Raw genomic sequence first — 7,148 nt, 5'->3', positions numbered from 1 at the left:
GCAGAAGGACAGATCAGGCTTGCATGTAGTTCTAATACAAGCACTAATACAAGTGCTGGGATGGAATGGGAGAAATTTCTATTAATTGTGGACATGCAGCTATGTTTCTCCCCACCCACACTTCAAAAACATAGGTGCTAATATTGCTGTACTGCTGTGCATGCATTTTGAATTCACTTAAATTTTCTTCCACGGTAACCGTACTTGTATATCTGCATGGACAACAGCAACAGCTACCCCTAACAGGACGAAATGATAGCCACCCACACAGAGGTGAAGGCTGTGAGGACTGCCAGTCGTAAAATGCAGTGCAGCATTTTGTTCTTCATATTAGGCCATTCAGCTCAAGGTGGAGTAGCCTAGGTTGACACCTGTCTCCATGGGCTGGCTTAATGGACCCTGCCGGCCACTACTGCTATGTATACTAACAGCTGCAGCATTTTAAACCAATACAAAACATACTCACCTTGTTTTGAAACCCAAGAAACTGGAACCACCACTAGGTTCCAGGCCCTTAATAAAAAATAACCCCTGCAGGGACTTGCTGAGATGATAAGATCTAACTTTCTCCTGTCTACTCACTGCCCTGGAAGGTGAAAAGTTCCACTTTGTACCTCAAATCTCAGAGACGGGAGGTACAAAAAACAAGCCTTGAGATGGAAGGCTTGGGGAAGAAGGGGCTTAAGGGAGAGGGAGGTTTCTGAATCTGAACTGTAGGGAGCACCATGCTGAGCTGTATCTTCCTTATAGTAGCTTCCTATGAATGGGCCATTCAAGTGAATAACAGGTAAGGACATAGCCAGGGTTCCTGGTTGTTTAATCCAGTATTTTTTACTCAAATTTCCAACCTGTGGTTTATATAAACAAAAAAAAATTCACAACGTAACCAAAATGAGATGTTTCCTATGTTTCCAGTGATTCTGGGGCCTTTGGAATATGCCTGTTCATACATGCAACTGTTCACTACACAAACATGTAGACATCCATCTGCTTTTGTTATAATAGCCAGGTCATCCCTCATCTAACTAGCCCCTCACTTTGGTATCTAAATGCTACTGACATGGAAACAATATCCCACTTATTTGACATGGCATTTGTCAATATGGAACTACAATGCATGAAAAGTGTGGGTGCAGCAAAAATACCAAGCATTACAGACTTCTGCTTAACTTTTTCTATTTTCCCTCTGCATCTCCACATCACATGAGCACTTTAAGGATTCCACCCAATGTTCCTTAACAGCATTCTGTGGCGAAGGGAGTAAGAGATGCTGTTCTTCATATTATTCAAGTCAACAGCAGCCAACTCCCTACTGCAGAATCGTTCTTCTCAGATTTCATGTTAAAGGCAGAAATAGACCAGGTCTGGACTACAGCTCATCTCGAGACTGAAATAGCTCAGCTCTGGACTTCAGTTTGAGGACCTGTCACTAACTGATGTGTTAATGTTGTGTAATCCGAGAACAATGGATCTGGTACTGTGACTGAGACCGATAGGGAATAAACATGGAAACTGCCCTGCTGGCTTTACAAAATCACTTTTTAGGAAAAGTGACCTTAGCCCAACACATCACCAAATTATGTGTTGCCTAGACATGTTGGACACACAAAGCAGAGTGGCAGTGCGATGATAAATGGTGAGATGCTGTTCAACACCATACAACTGCTACCAAAAAATGTCTCTCTAGCTTACACCTGAGCCTTAAAGGTGCATCCATGCAATTGTTCAGGCCCTCTCAATCAAAAAGCACATTGGAAGTGAGATTTGGAAAAGGAAGAAATAGCTACTGTCCCACAACTGGCTGGTCCTCAGCAGGGAAGGAAAGGGCAGGCAAGATACCACCAGTGCGGTCTGGTTTCCAAGGAGGAATTCCATAGAAATTAATCAAGTGGCAATACTAAAACTAAAATTCACTCACCCTATCCCTAAACCATGCTGCATTTTCCCTCCTAATATCCCTAAAGTCTGGCCCTTCCTCTAGAGCCAGACTGCTGAGTCTCTCACAGACAGACCTTCCTTGTATTACATCTCAATTACTACACCCTCCCCCTTCCTGGTCTCAGCTTCTACGTCCTTGAATACAAGTGAGGGGACAAAACACTGCAACTAAATCTCTCTTTATGAACATATATCCACTCTTCCCTGAAGACCTTTGCTGATTCCCCATTTGCTCCTCATCAAATACAAATATTTAGTCCTTTCTGTCAAGGCCTGTCACAGTTTCTCCCCCCTGCTATGCATCTGCCTCTAATCTCTCCTAATTACAAACTACCCTTTTAGAATCATAGAATATTAGGGTTAGAATCAACCTCAGGAGGTCATCTAATCCAACCCCCCACTCAAAGTAGGACCATAACTATATAGAAACTCAACTATATCATCCCAGCCAAGGCTTTTGCTGGGACTTGAGAACATCTCAGGATGGAGACCCCACAACCTCTTTGGACAGCCTGTTCCAGTGCTTCATTACCCTCTTGGTGAGAAAGCTTTTCCTCATCATCTGTCACTAGATTGCCTTCCCCATTTAGTAAGGGACTTTCCATGATCTTTCTCTTGTTGCTGACATATTTGTAAAAACCCTTCTTGTTACACTTCACATCCCTTGCTAGCTGCAATTCCAATTGCATTTTGGCCTTCCTGATTTCTTCCCTTTCATCCCTGCGTGCCCAAGCAATACTCTTATACTCCTCCCTAGTTGTTTGTCCAAGTTTCCACTTGTTGCAAGCTTCCTTTTTGTGTTTTAGCTCATTGAAAAGTTCCCTGCTAAGCCAAGCCGGTCTTCTCCCATACTTGCTGTTCTTCACTTGATCAAGGGTGGCAATCTTCATTATTTACATATGCACTTTCATGCACAAATTTTCACATTTCCTCCTATGTTGCATCTCATGTTTTTAATTCCTCCCCAAGTCAAAGTGTAAAGCCAGTACCCAATACTACAAGTCCTCCTTATACCGACTGAAAATGTGATCTGTTAGCAATTCAGCAATCTCTCTCTTTCAGTCATATAATTAAGTGCACACAACCATAGAAGAATCTTGGTAAGAATAACCTACATAATAATGTATGTATCCACACATTCTTTTCACCATCACCTCTTTCTTACTCTTCATCCATCTTCTTTGTCCTGTCTCTGTTTAGACTAAGTTCTCTGAGGCAGGAACTGCTTCCTATGGTATTTTATGCTTGGACAAGCACTCAGCACAATGTGATTCCATTTCTAACTGGGACTTCTTATGGACTACCAAAATACAAGTAACATTAAAGACAGGGTTTATGAAGAGCAGATTAAAGGATAAAAACAGCTGCAGGTACCACACTGGCTTATGAGTTGCTCTGTAGAACACTTATCAAAGAATACTTCATAAAACCTTAACATCTAAGTACCATTTCTGTGAATTTGCCAAATGACTTGTCCTCATGCAGCCCTTGCTGTCTTTGGGGATGTGTAGATGAAACAGGGGTTTATTTCACCCTAAATTGAAGTGGTGGGTTTTTAAAAGCACTGCTTCAATTTAGGTCAAAGTAAACCCCTGTGTCATGTACACCCATGTCTTACCTACCTCTCTGATGGTGGGGAGGGGAGGACAAGTTGCCAGTGGGTGGAACGGTCCCTGGGCTGGAGGGGGAGGGGGACTGGTGCTTCACTCTGCAGCAGCTGTGTCCCCCCCTAGGTGGCATACACCCACAGGAACCCGGCTCGGGTGCTCCCGGGGGGCACCGCAGCCGCAGAGGGAAGGACCAGGTGCCCACACAGCTTATGCAGGGAGGCAGACTCCAGAGGAACAAAAAAGGATCAGGCTCACCGCTTTTTGTTTTTCCTTTGGTGGAGCCTGCCTTCCCAGGCTGCAGCTGGGCTGCCTGCACAGCCCCTGAGCCACGCTTTGCTCTGTAGCTGTAGGGCAGCAAACAAACTCCTTGGAAGGATTTTAGTTTGCTGTGCCCCAAAGTCATTTAAGGTGCATTATGCCGCTGAATGTGCTACAGAGGCTATAATTAATGCACAATATGCTGCTGACATGTGCAAACACCAACGCCATTAAAGTGGTGCAAAAGCATATAACCCACTTTAAAGTGTCATGTACACATGCCCCTCATTTAATCTACACACACCCCTTGGTACTAAAATTGAAAGCTACTACAGCCACCAGCCACTGGAATCTAAGCAAGTTGCCATGCAAGCTCACACTGTGACAGTTCTAAAATAACCCAAGTATGCATCAGATGGAGTGAAGCATTTCAAAGCAGGTTATGCAAACCTGCGCCTGGTTATATCCTCATAATTTGAGGCACCTCAGGGAACATTGAGATCACCAATATATTAAAGAACACATCAGAACCTAATAGGGTGTTAAATATTTCCAATTGAGAAGAGCCTGCATGGCTGGGAAGAGATAGCTTCAGCAGAAGATTGTACAGTGCATCATAGGCCTTCAGCAAGAGCAATGATTTTCTCACCTGCAATATTTTAGAGACTGTTCAAGGCTGGAGAAAATCTAGCTTTGTTATTTAAATATTTCATATTTTAGCAGTGTTTTGTGATGGAATTGGTCTCCTCTTCTTCAATACTTAATCTTGTGTGGTGGTTGCAGGACCAGCACTAAGAAATGAGTTCAGAGCAGAATCCAAGAAATGGTACTATAAAACACAATGACAGCAGCAAGACAAATAACAATGATACACCCTTCACCTCACTTCTGCTTCTTGGAAAGGTGGATTGGAATGGGGCCCAGGGTAAAATGGAAATGAAATTATGGAAGTTCTGGTGTGTCAAGTAGGTCTTATTTTTGCAGAGCAGCAGGGGGCAACGCATGGACAGAGCTTTGCTAATCATAAAACCAAGTAAAAGCATCTTAAACACAAGAGCAAACACTAAAACACTGCAGTTCATAATAAGAACACATCTCTTGACTTTGGCTGAGGGATGGTGACAGAGGAGAACTTGTAAGTCAAGCACTAACTTTTTGGAGTTATAACAAAAGTGTCTCCCTGTAGATACCCTCCTTAGAACTATTAGGTCTTCTCAGAAACTGGACAGGCTCTCAGTCTGTAACAGGACAAGATGCCCATTGCTTATTTGTTGTGCAATGGATGGAAATAAACAGGGCCCATTTTGTTTTCAGGAATCTTTTCAAGACTTGTTAACTGGCAGCATTGAGCTTTCATGTATGTAGGAATAGGTACAAGTACAGGTAGACAAAGCCTGTTGAGATGCCTGAGATGTCTTTATAACTACTGACCAAGCTCTTGGTAAACAGTCTGACTACTACAGAAAGGCTAAAGGATGTCACTTAGTCTTAGGGCTACCTTGTCCACACAGATGTAAAGCTTCTTTCAGTGAGCTACTTAAGGTGTGAAAATAAAGAAGAACCCTCCAAATCAGACTGGAGGGGAAAAAAAGGAAAGCTAATCAGTACTCAGTGGGCTGCCTTCAAACTTCCTGTTGCAACCCATTCAACTCTAACCCATAATGGGATAAGTATACCAAATAGAAGCTGTTCCTTTATATTACTAAGGCACACTGACACCTTGATATACTGACACATTCAACTCAGGATCTGCTTCTGCTCTGAGTAGTAAGAGGGATCCCTGAAGAAAGGATGAAAATGGAAGGCTGCAGGGAAGCAGAGAATGAGCCTGGATTGTGCCTCCAAACTGAATGCTTTCCAATACCCAAGGATCTACTGTAACTGCATTTCCACGCTAGAAGGAAACAGAACAAAGGATCTCCAAAAGGAGGGAAAGGGGAAGGTGAAACAGATTGGATTTAAACTTCCAAGAGATGTGTTACATTCCCTAGGCAGATAAGGAAAACTAATGGGCAGCAGAAGAAAGTGTCCTTTATCTTGGGTCCTCTGCTGCTGGCAAGGCTGGAGATTTTGGAGAGGATAGAGGGCACAAGGGGAAGGTCTGAGGCTTCTTGCTTTTGTGTTTAAGAGTGTACATGAACAAAAACAATGTTTCCAGAAAAGGTGAGCCTGACAAGGCTGATGGAAGCCAGCAATCAACCCAGCAATCACAGAATCTTTTTAAAATGGGTCTTCCATAATATTGAGGAAGACTGCAGCACCAAATGCATCCCACCAACACATTTCCTGCTTGGTAGCAGTATCTAATGATGGCCTCTGCACAAAGGCCCATCACCACCAACAGAGTCTCATTCCAGAGCTGGTTCTCAGTTCCAGCAGGGCCTTTGAATCTATGGACACACCAGCAGAGGATGGTGCCCGCCATAGAGGGCTTCTAGTTCCCAGCATTAGAGAACTTTAAAGTCAAGAGGGATCTTATTCTGTCCCTGATCTAATGGGACAGACCAGTGGATCTAAAGGTCTGGGCCTTAAGGCCTTGATCAGTGGAAAGCCTCAAGCCACATCTTTGTCTTTATAGACCCCTTAGCCATTGTTTCATAGTTGCTTGTGGGCAGTCAAGGCAGGTGTCCAAGAAAGACATGAGCAAGAAAATGGCAGTGACCATGTAGGCCAGCCATAGAAGGACATTCCATCTGCAGGGGTTGATGTGGAAGAAAGCACAGGAGGTACTTATCGGTGTGACTGAGACTGGTCTCATAGGCAGAGTAAATGCAAGATGGGGGAAAAAAAAAAGATGACGAACAGGTTGGAAATGAGTACCCTCTACATACCCAAGTGAGTCAGCCAACTTTCCATAACCAAAGACACAGCTTAGAACAAGTTTCTTGCTCTTTATGTCATCATCTGAACTCCCACATCCCTCTAGAAAACAGAGGACTCAGGGGAAGTTTTGCATACAATGGCTCCCATGCAAACAAACTCCCAGCCAGCCTAATACACATGAAAATCTGCAGCAAAATGCAGTCACTTTGTTAGGCAGCAACTTGATGCAGAGAAAATTCCCATAGGCAGATTCATGGAGACTGAAGCAGCAACCTTGACCAGTCACTTCAGAGCCCCGTTACATCCATAATGATACTGTCTCCACCTTTCCCTTCCCCCTGCATGAAAGATGAGTGGTTGCGTGGAACGAGTCCCCGAGCTGTGATGGGAATCCGTCTCGCTTGGCTGCAAAAAAAATATATATCCCAGTACAGCTGTGATGAATCCTTTCATTATTCATCTGCAATCGCCCTGCTGCTGCAGCTTCCTTCTCTCTCTCTCTCTCGCTTTCTCTCTGTT

Source organism: Alligator mississippiensis, chromosome 2 (assembly GCF_030867095.1).
Source record: "Alligator mississippiensis isolate rAllMis1 chromosome 2, rAllMis1, whole genome shotgun sequence".
NCBI lineage: Eukaryota > Metazoa > Chordata > Crocodylia > Alligatoridae > Alligator > Alligator mississippiensis.
This window is presented reverse-complemented; position numbering follows the sequence as displayed.